The sequence below is a fragment of the Dendrobates tinctorius genome, unplaced genomic scaffold, assembly GCF_039654945.1.
Source record: "Dendrobates tinctorius isolate UK_male_01 unplaced genomic scaffold, ASM3965494v1 ptg000129l, whole genome shotgun sequence".
NCBI lineage: Eukaryota > Metazoa > Chordata > Amphibia > Anura > Dendrobatidae > Dendrobates > Dendrobates tinctorius.
In genome coordinates this window covers 11,089,814-11,105,670 of record NW_027361797.1, presented here as the reverse complement: position 1 = coordinate 11,105,670, position 15,857 = coordinate 11,089,814, and the positions used below count along the sequence as shown (strand labels likewise).

At 47.8% G+C, this 15,857-nt stretch overlaps 1 protein-coding gene across 4 annotated transcripts in view; it reads right to left on the bottom strand.

Annotated features, from left to right (window-relative positions):
* The window catches only part of ABAT (4-aminobutyrate aminotransferase), a 144,627-nt gene extending 129,167 nt beyond the window's left edge, over window positions 1–15,460 (bottom strand). Inside the window, exons 1-2 of one of the 4 annotated variants that reach the window (XM_073542807.1) lie at window positions 14,472–14,620; window positions 7,065–7,292 (exon numbers count right to left, since the gene is read on the bottom strand). The gene's annotated coding sequence lies outside the window, so the exon portion shown is untranslated. Of the gene's footprint in view, window positions 1–7,064; window positions 7,293–14,300; window positions 14,323–14,471; window positions 14,629–15,439 lie in introns of those variants that run through there. The other 3 variants (XM_073542809.1, XM_073542805.1, XM_073542810.1) reach the window with 3 other exon arrangements.
* Between the last annotated feature and the right edge of the window lie 397 nt (window positions 15,461–15,857).

Sequence of the window (15,857 nt, the reverse complement as noted above, 5' to 3'; positions counted from 1 at the left end):
TGACTCCAATAGATGATTGACAGGACAGTTTCAGCATGTCAATCATAAAGTGGGGGCGGAGCTAGACTAACATTGGCCCTGAGAGGCAGTGGAAGTGCTCTGTCCCACCCACAGCACTTCCAGCCTTATTTGCAGAAATGTTGTTCTCTGCAACATAGCAGCTAATTTGCTTAAAAAAAAAAAAAAAAAAAAAAAAAAAAGGTACGCATTTACTTTGGTACCTATAATATACACACATGTAATCGGTTTCGGAGTGGGGTAGAATGAGCTGACAGATTCGTTTTAAGCCCTACAGGAAATTGAGAAATGCCAAGTTGTTTGGCAGGAGTCCAATCACTCGAGAGCTAAAGGTCATCTGGGGTCGTCTTTCATGGTCTAAAAAAAAAAAAAAAAAAAGTAGTGACCCAGAAGGATCGAGAGTCCAATAACATCACCCTTAACCTCCATATACTGCTGCTACATTGGAGCTCTCAGGTTGTGGGTAGAGTTGGGTAACGTGATTTATATCCATGATACGACCCTGATCGATTGCAGATGGCTCATGAAGCAAAACAAGTACAGTTCAAATAGAAGCGTCCCCTCCTCCAGCGGATATCTGGGAACCAGTCTATAAATCCCCAACTCACAGTCCAAAGATGACTGTACATGGGGTTTCTGGCTTACACAGGAGTGAACTTGCGATCGGTAGCGGTAATACGAGAAAACGTTGCGTGAATACAGTAAACAGTTGTAGATCGCGCCAGTATGCCACCGACACTGCTGGATGGCAGACGATCGTTTGGTAATCCAATGTCTAGTCTTAATGTAAGAAGGCAATATCTAGGAACACATGTTGAAAATATTAAAGGGATTGTCCTGGACTTTTTTTTTTATATATTACGGTGAGCCTGGGAACTAGCAGGCAGGTAATTTCTAACTACTTGCCGTTCTGCCTGGCGCCGGCTCAGAAAGGTCATGAACAGCTCCTTCCGGTGATTCTGCTGCTTCACGTCAACAGAACAGCTCTTCTTTTCCGCCCTGCTCTGTTGATTGACAGCTGGCTTCTTATGCAGCAGGGAGCCGGCTGTCAATCAGCATGACATCAGCAGGCACGCTCAATCAACAGAGCAGGGCGGAAGAGAAGCAGCTACTCTGTCAACATGATGTCATCAGAAGCCGCAGAATCGCCAGCAGGAGCGGTCTGTGACTGCTGTGAGCCAGCAGAGATCTGCGCTGGGCTGAACAGGCAGAAAGTTAGCTTCGCGACTACCTGCCTGTTAGTTCTTAGAACCACAGTACAAAAATAAATATAAAAAGTCCCAGATAATAAGGCTTCTAAACGATTCAACTAGTACTGAAACAGTCACGTGTACTATGAGCGCTCACACACACGAGCAACAAGTACGGTAAAGTAAGAATGCCATGACCTTGAGATCTAGGCATATGCAGAAGAGTTGCGTGCTTTCAGCATACATTTGGTCAGTAATCAGTATAATTCAGCCACAAACATTATTGCAGTCACAATTATCTCCCCCCCCCGCATTTAAAATTAATTTTATTACCAAAATCTACAAATTTTCTGCAATAAAATAATCAGTCAAGAACAATGTAAATAGCGAGACAACTAATGTAACAAGTGGCTCCTCCAAATTCATCACAAGATGCCGCATTACTCGACCCCCTAATGACAAAAGTCCACTACTAGGACAACCCCTCCGTGATCTAAATGTTCGGCCCCGGCAACATAATAAAGCCTATACTGGCCTCCCATGCCGGAGCCGTTCCAGTGGTGTCGGCGCTCACAGTCCAGGGCCTTCTATGTGTTGTGACACGTGAGCCCGGCACCCAATCAGCACTGGCTTCACTGTCTCAGCCTCCACACAAATTAACCCCTTACCAACCAGAGGCACTTTTGGTTTTGCATTTTCATTTTTCGCTCCCCTTCTTCCCAGAGCCATAACTTTTGTATTTTTATGTCAATATGGCCACGTCAGGGCTTGGTTTTTTTTGTGACGAGTTCTACTTTTGAACGACACCGTTAGTTTTACCATGTCGCATACTCGAAGACGGGAAAAAAGATTCCAAATGCAGTGAAATTGCAAAAAAAGTGCAAATCACACACATTATATTTTTTTGCTTTTTTACCATGTTCACTAAATGCTAAGACTGACCTGCCATTATGATTCTCCAGGGCATTACGAGTTCATAGAGACCAAACACGTCTAGGTTCTTTTTTATCTATGTGGTGAGAAAAAACTCCAAAGTTTGCTAAAAAAAAAAATTGCGCCATTTTCTGATACACGTAGCGTCTCCATTTTTCGTGATCTCGGGTTGGGTGAGGGCTTATTTTCTGTGCGTCAAGCTTACGTTTTAATGAAACCACTTTGGTGCAGATACTTTTGATCGCCAGTTATTGCATTTTAATGCAATGCCACAGCAAACCAAAAAAAAAAACAAAACCATAATTCTGGAGTTTTGATTTTTTTTTTTTCTTTGTACGCCGATTAGTGATCAGGTTAATCCTTTTTTTAATGAGAGATCGGGCGATTCTGAACGCGGCGAATACCAAATATGTGTATGTTTGATTTTTTTATTGTTTTATTTTGAATGGGGCGAAAGGGGGGTGATTTGAACTTTTATATTTTTTTATATTTTTAAAAACATTTTCCACTTTTGGCATGCATTTTGTAGCACGATCAGCTCTGCTACATACATGAGATTATCAGATCACCTGTATGTAGCAGAATACCTCACATGCTAAGAGCGCCAATCACCGGGCGGCGCTCATAGCAATCCGGCAGTGACAACCATATAGGTTTCCAGGAGACCTCTAGTTGTCATGCAAACCCAACAGTGACTGGCAAAACATATGACGGGGGTCACCAATGGGTGGATTTCCAGCCCTGCGGCATGTTAAATGCCGCTGTCAGAGTTTGACAGCGGCATTTAATGGGTTAATAGCCATGGGTGGATCGCAATTCCACCCACTGCTGGTCTGGGCACATGTCAGCTGTTCAAAACAGCTGACATGTGCCGGGAAATAAGTGGCCTCACCGCCGGAGCCCACATAAAAAGGGAGGGAGTCTGACGTCGGCGTACTATTACGCCCAATGTTGGAAAGGGATTACACATGAAGAGGCAGTCCGCGCTGCAGCTGATCTCTGACTTCCTTCTCATGTACAGCTTGTCTGAAAGTGCGACAGTGATGCGAGCACAAATGGAATGCCGGGGGTCACGTGTCAACACCACGAGAGCCCCAGGACCGAGAGTGCCGACACCACAGGAACAGAGACGACACGGGAGGGGAGTGTAGGCTTTTTCATTGCATCGGGGCCAAACACTTAGATTAATAGGGTGTTGTACTAATAATGGACAACTCCTTTAATACTAAGAGCCCCTTTGGCTGTTACGACCTGCTGCAAACATGCTGCATAACCAGACGCCAGCAGTATTTCATGGATAGCACTGTGATAGTTTATATGTCTGATTTTATCAGATTAAACTCACCAATATAAGTGTAAGAAAAAAATAAGCAATATATGCTATCAGCATGCTGTCTGTTTTCCACGGACTGTTTGATAGGAGAATTTTGAGACAGCAGCATCTTTTTTTTCCTCCTAGTAAAACTAACGAAGCTCTAACCAAACGCTGAGGATAAAAAGCAAACAAACCAACCAAACTCTGACCAAAAACACTGCTGAAAGTCAGACAAATAATCACATATGAGAAAAGTCACTGACGTCTGAATGAGCCCTTCAAGCGGTTGTCTGGACCAAATCTATAATTCTGGAGACACTCTATGTGACTGCAGGCTTATGAATCCCCCCTAGTGCACTGCGGGGATTCGTCGGTTTCTGAGCTGGGACCCGAGGGTACATATGCGTTATACATACTCCCGGCTAGTGGGGACGGCAGCGCACAGTGCATGCATTCAAAAGTCTGCAGTCACACAGAGTGATTGCAGTCTTAGGCCAGGTTCACACAGCGTTAACCAGCCCTATCAACGCATAGCGTTCACGGGCTGGTTAAGCGGTATAGCATAATGCGATATGCGTTATGCTATACCGCTAGCGCTGATGAATCATCAGCGCTAGCTGCGATGGAACCTCAGACGCTGCAGGCCGCGTCCGAGGCTCCGTCAGTGCTTAACGGCACATCGCGAACGCGTGCTGCTTTACGGCATACGTCGCGATGCGCCACATAATGGTGGTGTATGGCAGCATTAACGGACTGCCATAGCGCAGTGAGAACCCGGCCTTATCGATTTGGACGAGACAACCTCTTTAAGTACATACTAAACACTGAAGGTCTCAATGCCTAAAAATCTAAGATCTTCACCTTTACTGATCCAGAAACAGGAAAAGTATGCTCCAATCTGCTGAAAACTATAGAACTAATCATGAGAAATTATGGGTCTCTGTAGAGCAATCAAACAAAATTTAGGGTATGTGCACACGTTGCAGATTTTGTTGCGGATCCGCAGCAGTTCCGCAGGCATTGTACAGTACAATGCAAAGCAAAGCAATGTGATTTTTAAAGAAGCCCCCCGTATGACAGCCCACTACTCGCACCACCCTGCCTCAATAATGGGACTGGGCACATAACATTTGTTTCTCTCCGTTTTAGGTATAAGGTGATAAAAGCTCTGAATGCATTCTTTACATGGAGACTAGAATGGATGCACAAGAGGGGCCTTGCCCACCCAAAGGTTATATTGGAATCTATACAACAGCCCCGAAATATCACCATGTATCATTCAATGGATGATCTCATTTACTCTGGGTTACGGACGCCACTGTCCGGTAGCAGCCATACCCTCTGCTTAAGTAGACAGCAAAAGTTTGAAACAGTCAAAAAGCAAGATATGAACAGGGCCTAAAGCGCAGCAAATAGTCATTATTGATAGAGGGGGGTCTAACTATACATTATAAATTAATGACTGACTGCCTTATACAACATCTTCATGCCTCATCAGTGACTCAGGCTTAAAGGGAACCAGTCAGCAGGTTTTTGTTATGTAATCTAAGGACAGCATGAGGTAGGGGCTGAGAAACAGATTTCAGAGATGTGTCACTTATTAGGCTGTGTGCTGTTTACTTACACTGAATATTTTATCACTAGGAGATTATCAATGCCTAGACTAGCTCACTGTGCCAAGTGTCTGACCACGCCCCCTCTTGTGATAAGCAGCTCACTGTCTATAGACAACGTACATACAGAGCCTGGTGTGGGCGGGGTTAGATTTTTGAGCTCTGCTACATGTTACATCTAAAACCTTTGATTGTATCATGACTTCACCCAGTAAACTAACTGACACATTGCTGGAATCAGGGTCTCTTTTCCTACATTATGCTGCTTTCAGATTAGGTAGCAAAACCCTGATGACAGATTCCAATTATTCAACATCATGGAGACAAATTTTCCCCTTCTCCAAGTGTACAGGATGCCGTATACAAGGTTCCTACTGAAAAGAATTACGCACCAACTGAAACATTACACATATCGTGGATCAAGTACAAAGACATCAGTTAAGTCAGGGGTAAGGAATAGACTTTCTGTTGATGCACATTTTTATGCCATTACATTAAAAAGCCTTGAGAGTGTCTAAGGACTAATGTCTAAATGGAGCAATTGTACAGATGACAGACTCCATTATCTACGTGATCCACTTCACAAGCCCGAAGGGTTGTTCTGTTCTTGACCGAGAAGAGCAAATGCAAACCAATGTAGCTAAAAGATGCTCAGGACGTAAACCATGCTATGCCATCATAATATAGAAGGTGGGGAAATGGCCGGTCTACAAAGGGGTTTGGTGACGGATCTCGCTCTTCAGGATTTTATGGGGGCTCGTCGGTGGCTGGGCGTCTCAGGAGACCGGTAATTGCACTATATACTGCAGCACTGTATACTCAATGATCGCAGGTTCAACAAGTTTCTAATATGCTTCTCCTATGATTGTTCCACTCCTGATTTCAGCTTAGAAATACTGATGATGTGTGAACGTGGCCTTACAAGACCAAACAAAAGAGAAAGATTCAGATATCTCATCCTCAAAAAATGATAATGGGGGTGTGGTTATTATTCACTACTGGGCAGCCCATTATTAATAGCTAAAGTCGTCGGGATTGTCAAGTCACGTGACCGCTGCAGCCAATCCACTCTGATGGACTAGAGAAGACTAAGGTGTTGTCTAGTGATGAGCGAACGTGCTCCGATATCATTTATCCATGCATGCTTGGGTATTATTATTCGAGCACACCCAAGATACTCTGATATGTTCTAGTCCCTGCAGCTGCATGTCTCGCGGCTGTTTGACAGCAGCAACACATGTGGGAATTACCTGTGTGTTATACAATCCCCACATATGTTGTGGCTATCGAACAGCCGCTAATCATGCAGCCACGGAGACTTGAACATATTATTCGAGCACGCCCATGATACTCACGTTCGCCCATCACTAGTGTTGTCCAGCAGTGTACAGCCCCTTCAACTTTTTTTTTGGAGGGTCAGATGTCTGAAGCTTTCTTTCTTTATCTTCTGTTTTCTAAAAGTAAAAACAGAAAATAAGAGCCATTGGTTGTCACCCATGTTTTCGACACTGCTTCCAGTATGCTTATTTTTCCAGTTTAATAAAAAGAAGCTTCAACTAAATGGCAGAAAGCCAACCGCTGTGGATATAAAACGTCTTGCTAGTCAAGATAGATCAGTTATTCTCAGAATTTCTGGAATAAGTGAACATTTAATGTGAAAACCCTGGATTGCGTTCCAAGAATGGATCACAGAAAGTCTTCAAATATTTAAGCCTTGGAACACAAAAACAAAAAAATTCCAAGAAATAACGTTACCATTACCCCATTCTAATAGCCCCAATTGAGGCTCTCATATTTGGATGCACCGACTCACTCAATGGTTTTCCCTGTTTTTATTGAATGTGCACATTGTAGATTCAGACGGAAGGAAGCAAGATCATGAACGAACACATCAGGAAATGAGTAAAGAAAAATATGAGAAAAAACAGAATGTGTGTTCAATCTTAAGATTATTCAATGTCCCCCCCCCCCTACTCTGAAGACAGCTTTACACACTTGTGGGATTTTCTCAAGCAGCTTCATCAGGTTCCAAGAGTCTTGAAAGAGGTCCCAGAAGCGCGGAGTACTTGTTGGCTGCTTTGTCTTCACTTTGAGGTCCTGACTTATCTCAAACCATCTCAAAAGGTTTGAGGTTGGGTGATTGTGGACGCCATGTCATCTTACGATGCAGTCAATACCTCCCCTTCTTGGTCACAGCATGGAGGTGTATTTGGGGCCATTGTTCTGTTGGAACACAAATGATGACAGTTGATAAGGAAAAAAAAATCTCAAATTTTGACTCATCAGGCCAGAGCACATATTTCCACTGATCTAATGCTTAGTCATTGCATTATTTGCCCCAAACAAGTCTCCTCTTCTTGCATGTGGTCCTTTGCTGTGGTTTATTTGCAGAAATTCAACTATAATTAGGGAAGCATTTGAGGATACCTCCAAGGTTCTAGCAATTTGAATAACCTTCATGTTTTAAAATAATGACGGACTGTTTCTTCACTCATTTGGAGTAGTTCTTGCCATATCCTGGCTTAGAAAAATTGTGGAATAGGACTCAGCGTTGTATGAAACTGTGTACCAACACTGGCTCAGCAAAACTGACTTGCTGATCGCAAACCCTTTCTGAAGGCTCCAGGCTCCAAAAGTGACCTTTTGACGTGGCATAATTGTTCATTAGAAGCCATTCCAGGTGACTCTATGATGAAACTGCTAGAGAGAAAGCCAAGAATGTAAAATACCATATAATGTTTTGGGCGAGATTTAAAAAGAGGAAAAATCAGCACCGATTTCTTACCGCACCATTTCCAATGGTCCCACCATGACATATTTTGAATGGCGACAGTCAATCATTTCCAGGGAGGCATGATCAAAGGAGCGGTCAGGGGGAACAGATGCCCCACTGGATGGACACAGACAGAGGGGGGCCCCTTTTTAAGCTCAGTATATGGGCCCTTTGCAGTCCAATAGCTCACCATAACGCACAATTCCTCATGCTCTGGAGGTGGACATGGGCCTCCTTACCTCTCGGGCCCCTGCGCGGCTGCACAGGTTGCATCAATGATATGTCAGCCCCTGTCTCCTACCTCATTAGCATGTGCTGAGCAAAAGACGGCAACAATAGGAATGAACATAGCGCACCTTATCAGACCAATCAGCATGCATACCGCTACAGCAGCACCTCAGGACAGTGAGGTGCCTCCACAGGCTCTCAATAGCGGTGTTCACTTTACATATATATTTTTATTATATTTATAGTCTTAGAAATGGACTTGCACTATGCAGACCTGGCAGAGCATCCTGGGAGCACTGGGGATTGCAGATAAGGGGGCTATATAATGCCCCAGATGCAAAGACAACACAATTGTGGCCAGTGAGATGACTGCAGGAACCCTTTTAACTAACAGTGTAGGCACTGTAGTCGCTATTCATCAGGGCATCTAAGGGGCCAATTTGCCTGGATCGGAAGAACCTCTTATGCAGGAGGTTGCAGCAGGAGCACAGCCGCCCTCCACAGCCACCGCCTGCCGCGCTCCACGGCCACCGCCTGCCACGCTCCACCACGCTCCACAGACACACCGCCTGCCGCACTCCACAGACACACCGCCTGCCGCGCTCCACATCCACTGCCTGCCGCGCTCCACATCCACTGCCTGCCGCACTCCACAGACACACCGCCTGCCGCGCAGGCAGCAATCTCTCTCTTCATGAATATAATATAGTATATTCTGTCAAGATGTTAAAGCTGTGACTGGAAAGGGACGATACACTTCACAGTTTAGTCACAGCTTGGTGCCCTCCGTTTGGCAGGCGATGCCCCATTCTCTGAGGCCAGTGTTGCTATCCTCCCATATGCAAAATGGTTGCAAAATCGGCTTGAGAAGTGCATCAATAAGTCTAAGCCACCTCCCTTACCATCCTTGTTACATGGAATAGGAATAGCAGGGGTGACTTAGAGCGATTACTTCACTCCTTATGCCACTGAGGCGGCCATCTTGGAAGGAAAGGAATGCTGGCCTCAGAGAAAGAGGCATCGGGAAGCAAACAGAGGGCACTAGGATGGTGACTGTACATGTGAAGTGAATATTTCTCAGTCCCAGAGTGGAAAGTTGCTTTAAAGGGTTATTTTCAACATTTCAAATGGTATCAGCTATCCAGCCGCTGGGATCCCAACAGATCCGGCGATCAGGCTTGTGAAATGTCACAAGGGGCGTCTGCTCTATTCATTCTCTATGGCACTGCCAGAGACAGCGGTGTATAGTGGGTAGAGCTCAGAGCTGCACGAATCCACAAGTTATCACCTTGCCTGTGGTAACCTGAAATGTTGGAATGACTTTATGAGACCTGATTTAGAGAAGCATCCATGCTGCTGGCAAGCACCTGGGCAGAAGTTTCTAACCTACAGACGTTACGTCATTTGCATTACTTGTGGGCAAATTCACACGTCCGTGTATCATGGACAGATTAGGAACCACGAATCACAGACTAACAAACGTGGCAGCCAGTGACACCTGCCCAGAGGAAAGCTTCGTCTCAGCACCCAGGAATCCAATATGGTAGAATCCACAGCACAAGACAAGTAGAGCGCGACCAGAGGAGAGAGAGTTTATTTCTCTCAATACATATTAGCTACATTGCGACCCATCATTGGTCTTCATTGAGCATACATAATACAGATCGGCCGGTTTAACTAGTCATAAGCCCCAAGTGAGCTCCAAACATGCATGGAAACCCCCACATCATTACTCCATGAATCACAAGATCACGGCCCTAGTCACAAAAATAGGAGTCAGGTCTCCAGTACTCAATATATAGGAGTAACGAGGCACCATACACTGGTGGTCTCAGACGTGTGCCCCTAATAAGCGCGCACGCCAGCAGCTACTGGTCACTACTGAGCAAGTGTCCGTCAAGGATTAGCGGCCTAGAGTCACTACTGCTGGCTGACCAAGGATTTATTGTTCTTTCAGCCAGACTCAATAAAATTCATTGCATAACCACAACATATGGCAGCGAGAGCCCTAAAGAGCGTACCACAGACAGCGTCCGGACCACGATGCACGGACTGACCGCATGGACCGGCCGCGGGTCTCCTGACCTGAACACATCATATACTCCTAGGAGGATGTCAGGTTCTGGTCAGTCCTTATATTGCGCACCACATAGGTCTGAACTCACCAGTGAAGGTCAGATTCAGTGGGGGGCAATATACAGCAACACTGAGGGGACAGATTACAGACGGCAGGACATGGCGGCTGTATTTTGCTTCCTCATCGTTGCCCAGATTTACTCCTGAATCCTTCTTGTGACAGGTAAAGATCCTCCTACAATAGTCAGATGGACACATTCTAGAAGCCAAGTTCATTTTTGGATTTTTTTCGACAGTAAGTGACATAAAAAAAACAAACAGTATTTTGTTTCTCCTGGTAATAAAGGGGTATTTTGGTACTCAGATATAACAATTGTCCTGTGGGTAGGTCATCAATATGAGATCGGTGGTGATCTGAAAGCCGACACTCCCCACCAATCAGCTGTAAACAGCGTGCAGAGGCAGAACAGCACAGCGCCTCACACTGTGTAGTGGCCGTTCTGAGGTACTGCAGATCAGCTCCTATTCACTTCGGTAAAGGGGAGCTGCTCTATACAGTGCGCGGCATTGTGCGGTTTCCGATCTGTACACTTTTTACATCCGATATTCTAGGTGAAAAGTCTGCTGGGTGTAACAGTAACAAAGTGGATGTGATTGTACCAAATCTCTCCCACGCGCTGCAAAAAAATTCCACACAGAATCTAAACACAAATTGCCCTCCAGAACAGAGTCTCACGCAGATTTTGCAGCAGATTAGTCACAGATTTTCTACATTTGTTTACTCCCTGTGCTGATCAACCATAAAGTGGCTTCTACTGATGAGCGAGCATGCTCAGGTAAGGTGGTATCCGAGTGTCCTCGGCGTGCCCGATTAGTATGTTCAGTCCCCGCGGCTGCAGGTCTCTCGGCTGTTAGACAGCAGCAACACATGTGGGGATTCCTGTTTGTTAGGCAATATCCCAGATGTGTTGTGACTGTCTAACATGCAGCCGCAGGGACTGAACATACTATTCGAGCACTCACGACATACTCCAATAACACCTGAGAACGCTCATTCATCACTAGTGGCTTCAAACCGGCGCTCATTCCAAGCAAGGTTCACTAATTTTCAATAAATTGACCACTCCTCTGTGCACGCACCGAAAATACCATCCAGCAAACCATAGGGAAGCATGACCAGGCTCCGGATATGCCCCCCTGCCAAACACAACATGGCGCCAAGTTTCCAATCCCTAATTCACTGCCAAGAACTAAGTACAGATGGGTGGGGTGCTTACAGGGTCCGGCCTGGTACTGTCAGGCTCCAGAAAAGGGGGTCTCACTGCATAGAAGACAGAGAACCTGTAAAATGGCGAATGCAAGTGGGCGCCATGTACACATCATACCAGGCACCACAGACACATGGCGTTATCTAGATTTCCCGGGTGCCAGAGTATTATGGTGCTAAACTCCTGTCTTCTCACACGGTCATGGAATAAAGGATCCACAAATGTCATCACCACAGTGTACTGTGCTCTGTACACCAGTAAGCATCATCATCACCACCACACTGTACTGGGCTCTATGCACCAGTCATCATCGCCATCATCATCCTGGAATGGGTTCTTTGCACTCGTCAGATTCATTATTATCATTACACTGTACTGGGTTCTGTACCCCAGAGATCATCAAATATCTTCCAGTAAGACTGACTTCCGTGCAGTCATCACCATCACATTGGACAGGACCTGGGCTCTGTGCAGTCATCATCATCACCATCACATTGGACAGGACCTGGGCTCTGTGCAGTCATCATCATCACCATCACATTGGACAGGACCTGGGCTCTGTGCAGTCATCATCATCACCATCACATTGGACAGGACCTGGGCTCTGTGCAGTCATCATCATCACCATCACATTGGACAGGACCTGGGCTCTGTGCAGTCATCATCATCACCATCACATTGGACAGGACCTGGGCTCTGTGCAGTCATCATCATCACCATCACATTGGACAGGACCTGGGCTCTGTGCAGTCATCATCATCACCATCACATTGGACAGGACCTGGGCTCTGTGCAGTCATCATCATCACCATCACATTGGACAGGACCTGGGCTCTGTGCAGTCATCATCATCACCATCACATTGGACAGGACCTGGGCTCTGTGCAGTCATCATCATCACCATCACATTGGACAGGACCTGGGCTCTGTGCAGTCATCATCATCACCATCACATTGGACAGGACCTGGGCTCTGTGCAGTCATCATCATCACCACATTGGACAGGACCTGGGCTCTGTGCAGTCATCACCGTCACATTGGACAGGACCTGGGCTCTGTGCAGTCATCACCGTCACATTGGACAGGACCTGGGCTCTGTGCAGTCATCACCGTCACATTGGACAGGACCTGGGCTCTGTGCAGTCATCACCGTCACATTGGACAGGACCTAGGCTCTGTGCAGTCATCACCGTCACATTGGACAGGACCTGGGCCCTGTGCAGTCATCACCGTCACATTGGACAGGACCTGGGCCCTGTGCAGTCATCACCGTCACATTGGACAGGACCTGGGCCCTGTGCAGTCATCACCGTCACATTGGACAGGACCTGGGCTCTGTGCAGTCATCACCGTCACATTGGACAGGACCTGGGCCCTGTGCAGTCATCACCGTCACATTGGACAGGACCTGGGCCCTGTGCAGTCATCACCGTCACATTGGACAGGACCTGGGCCCTGTGCAGTCATCACCGTCACATTGGACAGGACCTGGGCCCTGTGCAGTCATCAACGTCACATTGGACAGGACCTGGGCTCTGTGCAGTCATCATCATTATCACATTGGACAGGACCTGGGCTCTGTGCAGTCATCATCATTATCACATTGGACAGGACCTGGGCTCTGTGACTGTCACCCCCTAAGCCTCCTCAGCACATGATTAGGTGGCCAGCCTTTTCAATAACTGGGGTCCAGACACAGTCATACACACATTAGGGGCGTATCTAGGGGGGGGCAGCCGAGGGCAGTTGCCCTGGGCGCAGCCGGCAGGGGGCGCAGTCCGGGCCGCAATGCAGTGGTCCGCAGTGTCCTCCCTGGCGGCTGCGTTCTGCTGCTCCCCATCCTGGCCTGAGAGTCGGCGGTTCTCTGTGTCAGCTGTCAAGCTGACAGCAGGCGCAGAGAAGGTGCGCGTGCCGGCTCCCAGGGAACAATTGTACTGGCGTCTGTATAGACGCCAGTACAATTGCAGCTCTGACCGCCGGGCCAGAGCGACGTCAACAGCGTGACGTCATGTGATCACGCTGCTGACGTCACTCCCTGGCACCCAGAGTGAACGCTCAGCACTGGTGGTAAGTGTGCTCCACTGTGGAGCTGAACAAACCACCGAAGATGGGGGGTGTTAATGTGTGGCGATGGGGTTAATGTATAGTGGGGTTAATGAGTGGGGATGGGGTTAATGTGTGTGGGGGGTTAATGAGTGGAGATGAGGTTAATGTAGGGATGGGGATTAATGTGTGGGGGGGTTAAAGAGTGGGGATGGGGTTAATGGATGGGGGTTAATGTGTGGGGATGGGGATTAATGAGTGGGGATGGGGTTAATGTGTGGGGGGTTAATGAGTGGAGATGAGGTTAATGTGGGGTTGGGGATTAATGTGTGGGGGGGTTAAAGAGTGGGGATGGGGTTAATGGATGGGGGTTAATGTGTGGGGGGGTTAATGAGTGGGGATGGGGTTAATGAGTGGGGATGGGGTTAATGAGTGGGGATGGGGTTAATGAGTGGGGATGGGGTTAATGAGTGGGGATGGGGTTAATGAGTGGGGATGGGGTTAATGTGTGTGGGGGGTTAATGAGTGGAGATGGGGTTAATGTGTGGGGGTTAATGAGTGGGGATGGGGTTAATGTGTGGGGGTTAATGAGTGGGGATGGGGTTAATGAGTGGGGATGGGGTTAATGAGTGGGGATGGGGTTAATATGTGGGGGTTAATGAGTGGGGATGGGGTTAATGTGTGGGGGGTTAATGAGTGGGGATGGGGTTAATGTGTGGTGGATTTGGACCGGGGGGGGCGCCGAACCAAATTTTTGCCCCGGGTGCCAGGAAGCCTAGATACGCCTCACACATCCCCATCTGCGGCATTGCTGGGATCAGTAGTGCCCTGCGCCTCACATACCTGCTCGTTGCCAAGGACAGTGCAGCTCGGCACTACACCCCGGCAGGAGCAGGCCGAGCTCTGCTCCGTGTAATCCCGCAGTCAGTGACCCCGGTGTAACGGGCTGCCCAGTGATGGGCGGGAGCCGGTGCTCGCCGCTGTCAGCACTGAGCCGCCCCGCTCCCTCCTCACCTGTCCGTGCGCTGCGGAGACTCCCGGCCCCTCCGGTCTGCAGAGCTGACAGACACCACCCGGTTACGGTAAGTGTTATCGCAGGCAGCTCTGCTCGGCGATCACCTCCTGACGTCAGGAGATCACATGACAGCGCCGGTCACATGGTCCGGGACTCACAGGGGGCTTGTGTTTTGGGGGAACAGAGCAGCGTCACTGCTGGGATTTATTAGAGGGGTCTTTCTGGGAGGGCGAGGATGGGGGTGGTAGTACCCGGGTGCATGCTCTTTAGGTGCCAGCATTGCCCATGTCTGACCCCGACACTCTGGCGGATCAGGCGAAGCAGCACTGTAATCCCCCAGACAGGGGTCAGACCCCCATCACCGGTCCTGCAGCCAGTAGGGGGCGTGCTTCCCCCAGAGGACCCCAATAATAAAATGGACATGACCAAATACACTGACCCATGTTAGGCTGTGTGCACACGCTGCGGTTTTTGCTGCGGTTCCGCCGCGGTTTTGGCCCTGCAGAACCGCAGCAGTTCCGCAGACATGGTACTTCACCATGTTAGCCTATGGGTTTTCAAAACCGCAGTGCTCACGCTGCGGTTTTTTCTGCAGCATGTCAATTATTTCTGCGGATTCTGCTGCGGTTTCACACCTTTAACATAGTAGAGGTGTGAAACCGCAGGGCAAAACCGCAGGTCACTTTAGCTGCGTTTCCGCGTGGGAAAAAACGCAGCGGAATCCGCAGCGTGTGCACATAGCCTTACAGCGGGAATGTGGCCGCAAAACTCGCCTGTGACCCGGATGATGGCGGCTTCTGCTGACACCCAGCTCTGGCTAGTGATACAGCTGAATAAAGCGCGACCTTCTGGGGTCTGTTAGGCTGTGTGCACACTCTGCGGACCCGCAGCAGTTTTAGCTGCGGTGTACAGTACCATTCAAATGAAGGACACACAGTGCATCACCCAGCTTTGCACATAGACTTGCCTCTGCACCTAGCATTCACATGGTATGTCCATCCACCCAGCTCTCCTGCTGTCTGTCTATGAAGGACACACAGTGCATCACCCAGCTTTGCACATAGACTTGCCTCTGCACCTGGCATTCACATGGTATGCCTTTCAGCTAACCCCAGCTTACCCCAGTGTTACTTATGACCTTGTTTACTCTGGCTTGATCATATACATCTGGTCCACTCTTAATTGTCTGGCCAAGATGAGCAGAGACCACTCCTCTCTGCTTCACACCTGACTGCACTTAGTTGTACATATATTGCAGAGTACAAGTCTGCATAGACTTCAGTCTGCATTGTGATTGCTATAAGTGTGTGCTAGAAGTGTGAAGATTAATTTAAGAATTAAAACCAGAATTGGAACTGAAGGGAACTGGACAGTCACTGTAAACA